This window comes from Phyllobates terribilis, unplaced genomic scaffold, assembly GCF_046119375.1.
Source record: "Phyllobates terribilis strain yellow unplaced genomic scaffold, ASM4611937v1 Scaffold_4__5_contigs__length_816908805, whole genome shotgun sequence".
Taxonomy (NCBI): Eukaryota; Metazoa; Chordata; class Amphibia; order Anura; family Dendrobatidae; genus Phyllobates; species Phyllobates terribilis.
The window spans coordinates 263,708,937-263,721,380 of NW_027362764.1; positions in this window are offsets into that span (position 1 = coordinate 263,708,937).

Genomic DNA, 12,444 nt, shown 5'->3' on the forward strand with positions numbered 1-12,444 from the left:
TGACCCAGCTGGGTCTCGCCTGTCCTGCATTCCCCCTGCATACGCTGCCCTGAGGCCTAGCTCCACCTGTGGGGAGCTATACCATCGAGCTGCCTTATCACCGGCCTCAGTGGACTGCTGCAGCGCTGGTGCTTCTCACCAGATACCACAGGTGGCGTCACAAACTCTTATAAAATTACCAATTATCCACCCTTTTAAAGAGTGACCCCAGGGTACGGGCCCGTGAGCCGACCACCGCGACATCCCAAAGGCCAGGCAAATGCCCGGGTACCGAGTCATCCCCATCCCCTGGGCTAGTCACATCCTCCTCCACCTCCTCTGCTGACCTCATCGACTGGCTGACTGTGGGTTGACAGTAAGTGGGATCTCCAACCTCGTCATCATCACCCTGTGTGTTCTCACACCCGTCGTCCTCAGAGCCAACCTCTTCCTGTCCTGACCGAAAAGTCAAGTTGTCGCTCCAATCAGGTATTTGAGTCTCATCATCGTCTTCATCATTGTCTCCACCAACAGGAGTTACAGTTTGGTAACGAGGGTCTACATTATGCTCAGAACCTTCTTCATCTGGTCCTGGATCCGACTCATAAAGATTCTGGGCATCAGTGCAGATCATTTCCTCGTCTGGATTAACAGAAGCTCTGGAGCAGACCTCCGTTTCCCAGGCTATAGTATGAGTAAACAGCTGTGCAGACTCAACCATCTGTGTTACCCCATACTCAGACGGGCAGCTGGAGATTTGGGAGCTGTGAGAAAGCAAGTGCGATTGGGGAGACACCTCTGAGGACTGGAGTATTTGTGATGTTGAAGTTGAAGTGGAGGAGAGCCCACTTGAAGGAGCACTTGATATCCGTTGAAGCACCTGCTGTTTTTGTGCCTCATCTAGAATTTGTAGCGATGGGCGTGTCCGTAAGAAAGGGATCGTATCACATTGTCCACGAAAAGAAGTAGACATCTTAGTTTGGCTGGGCTGGAAGATGGTCTTTCTTCTGCAGATGTTACTCCCCCCCACCGCGGGGGGGCTCGACCCACCAGCGGACAGGCACCAGTATTGGGAGAGGGGGGCTGGCCGTCAGGATCCACCGCGGCTCTGGCACAAACCCGGCGACACGGAGGTCACACGGGCAGGAACGGACTGGTGTGTCGGCTTCGCACTCCAGCGTAGTCCCTCTGCCCGCTCGCACCCGTAACCTCAAAGGGATGCGCAAGTGGCTTTTCTTCACAGGGCTGTTCCCCGCCCTGCCGGAACGTGGGGGAGCTCAGGTCGGCCTTCCACTGTACTCCCTTACCTCCCTCGCCCTCTTTCCTTCTTCTGTTCTCCATCTAACCCCTCGGCTCTGTGGTGTCCGCTCTCCCTCCAGCTCTCTGGTGGACTACCGCGTGTATTCACACTGTGGCGAATCTTTTGGGCCCAGGCATAAGACGTTGTTGAGGTAATGGATAATATGTGCCCACTTAGAAACGTTCATTACAACCCATTCGAGGAAGCAACTAAACGCCTCAAATAGTGAGCAGGATCTGGACCACCCCATGGGCAAACAGCGATCTATATAGTATGCTTCTTCCCAGAAGCAGCCCAATAGGTGGAAACTATTCGGAGGCACAGGTAGTAAGTAACCGGAACGCCGCATCAATGTCTGATTTGGCCATTACGGTGACCCTTCCCAACTTCTTGATCCACCTGATTGCCTTGTCAAAGGATGTACAGTATATACTATTGTACTTGGTTCCGCGTCGATGTTGTCGTTTACTGACCTGCCCCTTGGATATGACAAATGGTGGATTAGGTCGAATGTATTGGGTTCCGTTTTTGGCACAACTCACAACGGGGATACCACTACGTCTTGTAAGGAAAGTGTTCTGAATGGAACCGCCATTCTACCTAAAGATATTTCTTTTTTAATTTTCTTGTCACGACGTCTGGGTGTTGGTAGGCTGATTTTAGATTTTTACTCCAGCCTTTCTTGATTTTAGAAGGGCATGACATGCCTATATCTGTGTCTCCCCCTCCTTTTACTCCTCCACCTCTTTTCTTTTCGCATGACTATATGTACTTGTCACTTTTCCATGAGTTAGTTGTGTCTTCTGAGCAGTTTGTCAGCTTTTGGACACCTTTGAAGTGTTTTCTATGTGTTTTCTATGTGTTTTTATGTGTTTTTGTTTGCCTGCCATTGGTTTTAACGGTGATCGAAGGTGTTCGACGAACAGGTCGACGAACAGTTCGACGAACATACGGGTGTTCGACGAACCGAACTCGAACACTACGGGGATGGCTCAACACTAGTGGACACCTAAAAAGAATCTGCACCGCAGAATAATAGGCCAGACAGCTTCCACATTGCCTCCATCTGCCTTATTATAGGGAGGCTTCCGCCGGGGGTTCAGTCTGAATCACGTATTTCAGAGATTTACACTGAACCTTACTGCGATCTTTGGGAATGAAAAAGAACACAAGAGAATAACATAAGAGTATGACTTGTATGTAGAATATAACAATACAGAGGTGAATATGATAAAATAATTAGTTGTATCATACTGCAAACTATGTGGCATAGTAATAGCAAAACGCAGACAGTGGAAGAATCGACCATAAAGTCCAGAACATAAACTATTAGTACAAAGTATATGTTTATTTAATAAATCAGGTAAGTAACAAAAATATGCAACAATGCAGGGGCGCACATACAAGATATATAAAAAAATTATAAAATTATTTACAACATTGAATGCAAGAAGGAATAAGTTAATGCGAAACGCGAGTCAGGGGATCCTATGTGCATCTGGCCAATTATATTGACAGTTGGTAATTATTAAATGCTGACCTTACTACATTACATTTTATACAGTTAGGTCCATAAATATTTGGACAGAGACAACGTTTTTCTAATTTTGGTTCTAGACATTACCACAATGAATTTTAAGCAAAACAATTCAGATGCAGTTGAAGTTCAGACTTTCAGCTTTCATTTGAGGGCATCCACATTAAAATTGGATGAAGGTTTTAGGAGTTTCAGCTCCTTAACATGTGTCACCCTGTTTTTAAAGGGACCAAAAGTAATTGGACAGATTAAATAATTGTAAATAAAATGTTTATTTCTAGTACTCGGTTGAAAATCCTTTGTTGGCAATGACTGCCTGAAGTCTTGAACTCATGGACATCACCAGACGCTGTGTTTCCTCCTTTTTGATGCTCCGCCAGGCCTTCACTGTGGTGGTTTTCAGTTGCTGTTTGTTTGTGGGCCTTTCTGTCTGAAGTTTAGTCTTTAACAAGTGAAATGCATGCTCAATTGGGTTGAGATCAGGTGACTGACTTGGCCATTCAAGAATATTCCACTTCTTTGCTTTAATAAACTCCTGGGTTGCTCTGGCTTTATGTTTTGGGTCATTGTCCATCTGTAGTATGAAACGACGACCATCAGTTTGGCTGCATTTGGCTGGATCTGAGCACACAGTATGGCTCTGAATACATCAGAATTCATTCGGCTGCTTCTGGCCTGTGTCACATCATCAATAAACACTAGTGACCCAGTGCCACTGGCAGCCATACATGCCCAAGCCATCACACTGCCTCCGCCATGTTTTACAGATGATGTGGTATGCTTTGGATCATGAGCTGTACCACGCCTTCGCCATACTTTTCTCTTTCCATCATCCTGATAGAGGTTGATCTTGGTTTCATCTGTCCAAAGGATGTTCTTCCAGAACTGTGCTGGCTTTTTTAGATGTTTTTTAGCAAAGTCCAGTCTAGCCTTTTTATTCTTGATGCTTATGAGTGGCTTGCACCGTGCCGTGAACCCTCTGTATTTACTTTCATGCAGTCTTCTCTTTATGGTAGATTTGGATATTGATACGCCTACCTCCTGGAGAGTGTTGTTCCCTTGGTTGGCTGTTGTGAAGGGGTTTCTCTTCACCATGGAGATTATTCTGCGATCATCCACCACTGTTGTCTTCCGTGGGCGCCCAGGTCTTTTTGCATTGATGAGTTCACCAGTGCTTTCTTTCTTTCTCAGGATGTACCAAACTTTAGATTTTGCCACTCCTAATATTGTAGCAATTTCTCAGATGGTTTTTTTTCTGTTTTTGCAGCTTAAGGATGGCTTGTTTCACCTGCATGGAGAGCTCCTTTGACCTCATGTTTACTTCACATAAAAACCTTCTAAATGCAAGCACCACACCTCAAATCAACTCCAGGCCTTTTATCTGCTTAATTGAGAATGACATAATGAAGGGATTGCCCACATCTGTCCATGAAATAGCCTTGGAGTCAATTGTCCAATTACTTTTGGTCCCTTTAAAAACAGGGTGGCACATGTTAAGGAGCTGAAACTCCTAAACCCTTCATCCAATTTTAATGTGGATACCCTCAAATGAAAGTTGAAAGTCTGAACTTCAACTGCATCTGAATTGTTTTGTTTAAAATTCATTGTGGTAATGTCTAGAACCAAAATTAGAAAAACGTTGTCTCTGTCCAAGTATATATGGACCTAACTGTATATGCAGCATGCTCTGCAGTATATGGGATTATTGAAGTGTAATGGTTTTCACTCTGTATTTGTATTATTTAATGTAAGTGATTTGTTGATAAATATATTTATGTATGCTTACAAAAAATGTTGCACTTTATATGTAATTAGATGGTGGCCTGATTCTAACGCATCTGGTATTCTAGAATCCCCCCCATGTATCCCCCCGGGGCCCCTAATGAATTTCGTAAATACCTCATGTTGCCAATACTGCCTGTGTGCAGCGCTATCGCTGTCCGCACACAGGCAGCACGTGACCCCCAGCTGCAGCCGGCTCTTGCTTCCGCTTACCTCACGACTATATATATATATACACTGCTCAAAAAAATAAGGGAACACTCAAATAACACATCCTAAATCTGAATGAATGAAATATTCTCATTGAATACTTTGTTCTGTACAAAGTTGAATGTGCTGACAACAAAATCACACAAAAATCATCTATGGAAATCAAATTTATTAACCAATGGAGGCCTGGATTTGGAGTCACCCCCAAAATTAAAGTGGAAAAACACACTACAGGCTGATCCAACTTTGATGTAATGTCCTTAAAACAAGTCAAAATGAGGCTCAGTATTGTGTGTGGCCTCCACGTGCCTGTATGACCTCCCTACTGTAACGGGTCTGGGAGGCGGAACCTCTGGGCTACTATACAAGGGGGTGGTCCTTGTAAGGGAGCGGGTGGCGACCAGGCAGGCAGTCACAGCAGGTGACCGGGACAGTCTCTGGGTGTACGGGCAGGAGGTCACGGCAAGTGATCAGGGCAGTCTCTGGAAGAACGGGCTGGAGGTCACGGCAAGTGACCGGGGCAGTCTCTGGAAGAACGGGCTGGAGGTCACGGCAAGTGACCGGGGCAGTCTCTAGGTAAAGGGTAGGTACGACCTGTGATGGCTGAACCTCCAGGTAGGCTAGCAAGGCAGATGGAGGATGTGTGCTCCCAGGTGAGCAAGCGAGAGTCTCTGGAATAGCAGGTGGTCACAGCACGTGACGGCGGAGCCTCCAGGTAGGCAAGCAGGCAGGTAGCGGAGAAGCGCTCCCAGGTGAGCGGGCAAGAGTCTGGAATAGCTGGTGGTCACAGCACGTGACAGCGGAGCCTCCGGGCAGGCAAGCAGGCAGGTAGCGGAGAAGCGCTCCCAGGTGAGCGGGCAAGCTGGTCCATAGACAGACTGACCGGAGTTGTAAGGCAGACCGTCGGACCTCAGGCAAGCAGGCAGGTAGCTGATGTGCGCTCCCAGGTGAGCGGGCAAGTTGGTCCTTAGACAGACTGACCGGAGTTGTAAGGCAGACCGTCGGACCTCAGGCAGGCAGGCAGGTAACAGGAAATCAGGCAGGATTAGGACAGCAAGCTGGCAGGAATCTGGCAGGTAACTGGCAAGGGACCTGAGGGCTGAAGCAGAGTAGAACGGTGCAACAACATTGCTCGGGCACCTCCATTTTGGAGGAGGTGCCTTATATATGGTAAAGTCCTCCGGCTATTGGCCAGGGACTCCTTAGGACGGCGCGCGCGGCCCCTTTAAGAGGGAGGGAGGGCGCGCGCGCGCGCCCTAAGCACAGTGGCCGGGAAGGAGCGCGCGCTGCCAGCAGAGCGGGAGAGGGACGCCGGGCACGGAGCAGAGCGGTGAGGGGAACAGCGTCCCTGCCTAGCAGAGGGCAGGGACGCCGGCACTACAGTACCCCCCCCTTTAGGCCCCCCCTTTTTTAGGCCAGATAGAAATTTAGCTAGGATGAGAGGGGCATGGATGTTGTCCCGGGGCTCCCACGTTCTCTCCTCAGGACCAAACCCCTTCCAATCTACCAGAAAAAAGGTCTTTCCTCTTACCCTTTTGGTGGCAAGAATGTTCTCTACCTCAAACTCGTCCTCAGCAGAAACCGGAGCAGGAGGCGTACCTGTAGACTTGGAAAAAGAGTTAAGCACCACGGGTTTGAGGAGAGATACATGGAAGGAGTTAGGGATCCGTAAGTTGGCCGGGAGTTTCAATTTATAGGCCACCGGGTTGATCTGACTGATGACCTCCAGAGGACCGATGAACCGAGGTCCTAACTTGTAAGAAGGTATCTTGAGTCGAACATATTTAGATGAGAGACAGACTTTATCTCCTGGACGAAATTGTGGAGGATCCAGGCGTTTTTTGTCAGCGTGTCTTTTCATACGCTCGGATGACAGAAGGAGTGCGGACCGGGTACTCTCCCATATGGAGGAAAATTTGCTAACGAGAGATTCCGCAGCCGGGTTGTCCACAGAGGTGGAGACAGGAAAAGGAATCCGAGGATGCTGACCAAAGACTACAAAAAACGGGGATTTGGAGGAGGATTCGCTCTCGTGATTATTATAAGAGAACTCGGCCCATGGTAGGAGATCCACCCAGTCAGAATGGTGGGCATTAACGAAGTGCCGGAGGTAACTGGTCAGGTTCTGATTGATCCGCTACACTTGACCATTGGACTGTGGGTGGTAAGCGGAAGAGAAGTCCAGGGTGACGTCTAGTAGTTTACAAGTGGCTCTCCAGAAACGTGAGGTGAACTGTACCCCACGATCCTACACGATGTGGAGGGGCAGGCCATGAAGACGGAAGATGTGGCGGATAAAGTCTTTAGCCAGCTCGGGTGCAGACGGAAGGCCTGGCAGGGGAATAAAGTGAGCCATCTTGGAAAAGCGGTCAGCGACCACCCAAATGACCGTACAACCGGCAGAGACGGGGAGATCAGTTATAAAGTCCATTGCTATATGCTGCCAGGGGGCAGCAGGTACAGGAAGCGGAAGGAGGCGTCCGGCTGGCAGATGTCTCGGGACTTTGTTGCGGGCGCAGGAAACACAGGCAGAAACAAAGTCTATTATGTCCTTGTGCAGGGTAGGCCACCAATAGTGCCGGGCAATAAGCTGGAGGGTCTTTTTCTGACCGGCGTGGCCAGCTAGTTTAGACGAATGGCCCCAGTGTAGGATCTTCTCCCGATCAGGTACTGAAACAAACGTCTTACCGGGAGGGAGACGATTTAGACTCACGGGAGCCACCTGCATTACTCTGGCGGGATCGATGATATGTTTAGGTTCTTCCTCGAGATCGGACACCAGAAAGGATCGGGACAAGGCGTCTGCTTTGACGTTTTTGTCAGCCGGGCGAAAATGAAGAACAAAATCAAAGCGAGCAAAAAACAAGGACCACCGGGCTTGGCGCGGGTTAAGTCTCTGGGCATGCTGGAGGTAAGCCAAGTTCTTGTGGTCAGTGTAAATTATTACCGGATGAAGAGCCCCCTCGAGTAGGTAACGCCACTCCTCCAACGCCAGCTTGATGGCCAATAACTCTCGGTCTCCTATGGAATAGTTGCGCTCAGAAGAGGAGAAGAGTTTGGAGAAGAAGCCACAAGTTACCATTCTCCCGGAAGATGATTTTTGAGTAAGTACCGCTCCGGCTCCAGAGGAGGAGGCGTCAACTTCCAGGAAGAACTGCTTGTTGCCGTCCGGGCGATGCAGCACCGGGGCGGAAGAGAAGGCCTGTTTTAGGGAAAGAAAGGCCTCCTCTGCTTCGGGCGGCCACTCTTTGGGATTAGTACCCTTACGGGTGAGCGCGGAAATTGGGGCAGTCCGGGAAGAGAAGTGCGGGATGAAGAGGCGGTAATAGTTGGCGAAGCCCAGGAACCGTTGAATAGCCTTCAACCCCTCTGGTCGGGGCCATTTCTCGATGGCAGACAGTTTCTCAGGATCCATTTGTAGGCCGGTCTGAGAGATAATGTAGCCCAGAAACGGAAGCGAGGTCTGCTCAAAGAGGCACTTCTCATATTTAGCGTAGAGATGGTTCTGCCTGAGCCTGAGCAGGACCTGACGAACATCCCTCCGGTGAGTCTGGAGATCCGGAGAGAAGACCAAGATGTCGTCCAGGTACACCACTACGCAGGAGTAGAGAAGGTCCCGGAAGATGTCATTGACCAACTCTTGAAAGACGGCAGGAGCGTTACAGAGGCCAAAGGGCATTACCAGATATTCATAGTGGCCGTCCCGGGTGTTGAATGCCGTCTTCCATTCATCCCCCTGACGGATACGAACCAGGTTGTACGCCCCACGGAGGTCCAGTTTGGTGAAGATTCTAGCCCCCCTCAGACGATCAAATAACTCCGGAATGAGCGGAAGGGGGTACTTATTCTTCACCGTGATCTGGTTAAGGCCTCTATAGTCTATACAGGGACGGAGAGAGCCGTCCTTCTTTTTGACGAAAAAGAAGCCTGCTCCCGCCGGGGAGGTAGATTTCCGGATGAATCCCCTGGCCAGATTCTCCTCAATATATTCGGACATCGACCGGGTCTCAGCAGCGGATAATGGATAAATACGCCCACGGGGAGGAGAAGTACCAGGTAACAGGTCAATAGGGCAGTCGTATGGTGTATGAGGGGGTAGTGTCTCTGCCTCCTTTTTATTAAAGACATCAGCATAAGACCAATAAGGAATCGGAAGTCCAGGTAGATTAGCTGGGGTAGGAGAAGGACGGACGGGATGAACGGGAACCAGACAGGTCTTATGGCAGCCCTGTCCCCAGCGAAGGACTTCTCCGGTCTGCCAGTCAAGAACAGGTGCATGTTTCTGGAGCCAAGGTAGGCCTAGCAAGAGGGCGTGAGAGAGTCCAGGCAGAACATGGAAGGAGATACTTTCAGAATGCAGCATTCCCACCTGCAGAGTAATGGATTCGGTGATGAGTTGGATGGGGCGTGGTAAGAGCCCCCCATCCACGGCAGCAACAGACAAGAGTACAGCCAGAGGTTTGGTGGGGATGCGGTATTTCTCTACCAGGGACTGTGAAATAAGATTCCCGGCTGCTCCAGAGTCCAGTTGGGCTAGTTCGAAATAACGGTTCTCCCCGTAGACGATTGAAACTGACAACAGCAGGGATGGAGAGGATTTATTCTTGTCTAGGTGGACCTCTCTGAGCGAACCTAGACACAGGCGTTTCCCGACCTCTCCGGGCAGGCACGGATCCGGTGCTCCTTACTGCCACAGTAGAAGCAGGTCCCCTCGGCACGGCGTAAGTCCTGACGGGTCTTGACCATCTTGGTCTGGTCGACCTGCATAGGCTCAAGAGGGTGTACCTGGTTAGAGACAGAAGGAGTGACGGGTTTCTGAAAAGTAGGAGCTAGACGTGGTAACCTCCTCTCACGGGTGACCTCTCTGGCACGCTCCTGGAACCGTAGGTCAATCCGGGTGGCAAGAGTTATTAAGTCATCGAGAGTGGTAGGAATGTCCCGACCGGCAAGTTCATCTTTTATACGGCCGGACAGACCCTCCCAGAAGACGGAAACCAGAGCGTCGTTATCCCAGGCCAGCTCCGAGGCAAGGGTACGGAACCGTATGGCATATTGGCCAACGGTGAGACTTTCCTGACGGAGGCGTAGCAACGATGATGCGGATGAGGTCTTCCTTCCGGGTTCATCGAAGACTTTCCGGAAAGCCGTGAGAAAAGCAGGCAAGTTGGACACCAGGGGGTCTCCTCTCTCCCATAGAGGATTTAGCCAGGCCAGGGCCTCCCCGGTGAGATGGGACATGATGAATGCAATTTTGGCTCGGTCGGAGTTAAACTGGTGGGACAATAGTTCAAAGTGCAGGGTGCACTGATTTATGAAGCCCCGAGCCTGGGCTGAGTCGCCTCCGAAGCGAGGAGGTGCAGAAAGCCGAGGTCCGGGGTAGGATATCATGGTGTTAGTGGACAGCGGAGCTGCCGGATTGCGAGACATGGCACTGGCGGAGGTTGTTGGTGGAGCAGTCAGAGTGTCCAGGCGAGTATTGACATTCCGCAGGTGACCCAGGATGGACTCCTGTTGGGACCTCTGACGGGACAGTTCATGACACAGGTCCGAGAGCGAGGGAGCTTGGGTGCCACCGGGTTCCATGGCCCGAGCAAACTGTAACGGGTCTGGGAGGCGGAACCTCTGGGCTACTATACAAGGGAGCGGTCCTTGTAAGGGATCGGGTGGCGACCAGGCAGGCAGTCACAGCAGGTGACTGGGACAGTCTCTGGGTGTACGGGCAGGAGGTCACGGCAAGTGATCAGGGCAGTCTCTGGAAGAACGGGCTGGAGGTCACGGCAAGTGACCGGGGCAGTCTCTAGGTAAAGGGTAGGTACGACCTGTGATGGCTGAACCTCCAGGTAGGCTAGCAAGGCAGATGGAGGATGTGTGCTCCCAGGTGAGCAAGCGAGAGTCTCTGGAATAGCAGGTGGTCACAGCACGTGACGGCGGAGCCTCCAGGTAGGCAAGCAGGCAGGTAGCGGAGAAGCGCTCCCAGGTGAGCGGGCAAGAGTCTGGAATAGCTGGTGGTCACAGCACGTGACAGCGGAGCCTCCGGGCAGGCAAGCAGGCAGGTAGCGGAGAAGCGCTCCCAGGTGAGCGGGCAAGCTGGTCCATAGATAGACTGACCGGAGTTGTAAGGCAGACCGTCGGACCTCAGGCAAGCAGGCAGGTAGCTGATGTGCGCTCCCAGGTGAGCGGGCAAGTTGGTCCTTAGACAGACTGACCGGAGTTGTAAGGCAGACCGTCGGACCTCAGGCAAGCAGGCAGGTAGCTGATGTGCGCTCCCAGGTGAGCGGGCAAGTTGGTCCTTAGACAGACTGACCGGAGTTGTAAGGCAGACCGTCGGACCTCAGGCAGGCAGGCAGGTAACAGGAAATCAGGCAGGATTAGGACAGCAAGCTGGCAGGAATCTGGCAGGTAAATGGCAGGTAACTGGCAAGGGACCTGAGGGCTGAAGCAGAGTAGAACGGTGCAACAACATTGCTCGGGCACCTCCATTTTGGAGGAGGTGCCTTATATATGGTAAAGTCCTCCGGCCATTGGCCGGGGACTCCTTAGGACGGCGCGCGCGGCCCCTTTAAGAGGGAGGGAGGGCGCGCGCGCGCGCCCTAAGCACAGTGGCCGGGAAGGAGCGCGCGCTGCCAGCAGAGCGGGAGAGGGACGCCGGGCACGGAGCAGAGCGGTGAGGGGAACAGCGTCCCTGCCTAGCAGAGGGCAGGGACGCCGGCACTACACCTACAATGCCTGGGCATGCTCCTGATGAGGTTGCAGATGGTCTCCTCCCAGACCTGGACTAAAGTATCTGTAGCGCCCCGAGGGTTCGGCCGCTACAGGGGTATTGCACCTCAGACCGGAGGTGTGATATTCCACTCCCGGGTAAGGATGGAGTATGGACCAGGGCTCAGTTAGCTGCATACAGCACACACACCCCATTTCCGAGGGACAGCTCAATGGTGCTCCCACTAGACATAAGTGCAGGTACGACCGACCATGTCCCTGCTGGAGTGGGGAGGGAGGGGTGGAACACCCAGTGCTGTAGGGGCAGATAGGGGGCGGTTCCTGAGCGTAGGAAGGAGCCCATTGGTTGCTGGTCACCTGGGCTCATGGCTAGAGGGAGGTATAAAAGGTGGGCACCATCTTAGATCTAGGTTCAGTTCGTTCTGTGGAGAGGAGAAGACAGGGAGCAGCAGCTCAGGCTGAGTGCTGCTCCAGAGGCAGGCCTAGGGAAGAGGACGGGGCCTGAGAGGAGAAGGAGAAGTGGGCCTGGAGAAGAGGCCGAGAAGGAGGTGAAGGGGAGCTGAGATTCTGGCTCATCTCAGCTCCAAGAGAAAGGAACAGAAACAGAAAGGAACTGCAAAGAAGGAGAGACAGAGAAACAGAAGGGCTCAGGAACAAGAAGGTGGAAGGGACCCTAAGAACCCACGAGAATCCAGGGTGCAGGGTCAGGCAGATTAAGGGTACCGGATCCCAAGTTGGTGGAGGAGAAACAACCCTCAGCCAAAGACCGGTCGTCGTGATCATATATTGGTGCGACACCTCATCAAACCTGCTAGGAAGGCACCATATAGGACAGCGGAGGACGGGGCCCACGTTTAACCGCACAGGTCCGCGGCAGCTGGACAAAAGTGGGTCACTGGTGAGGCAGGCCAGAGAA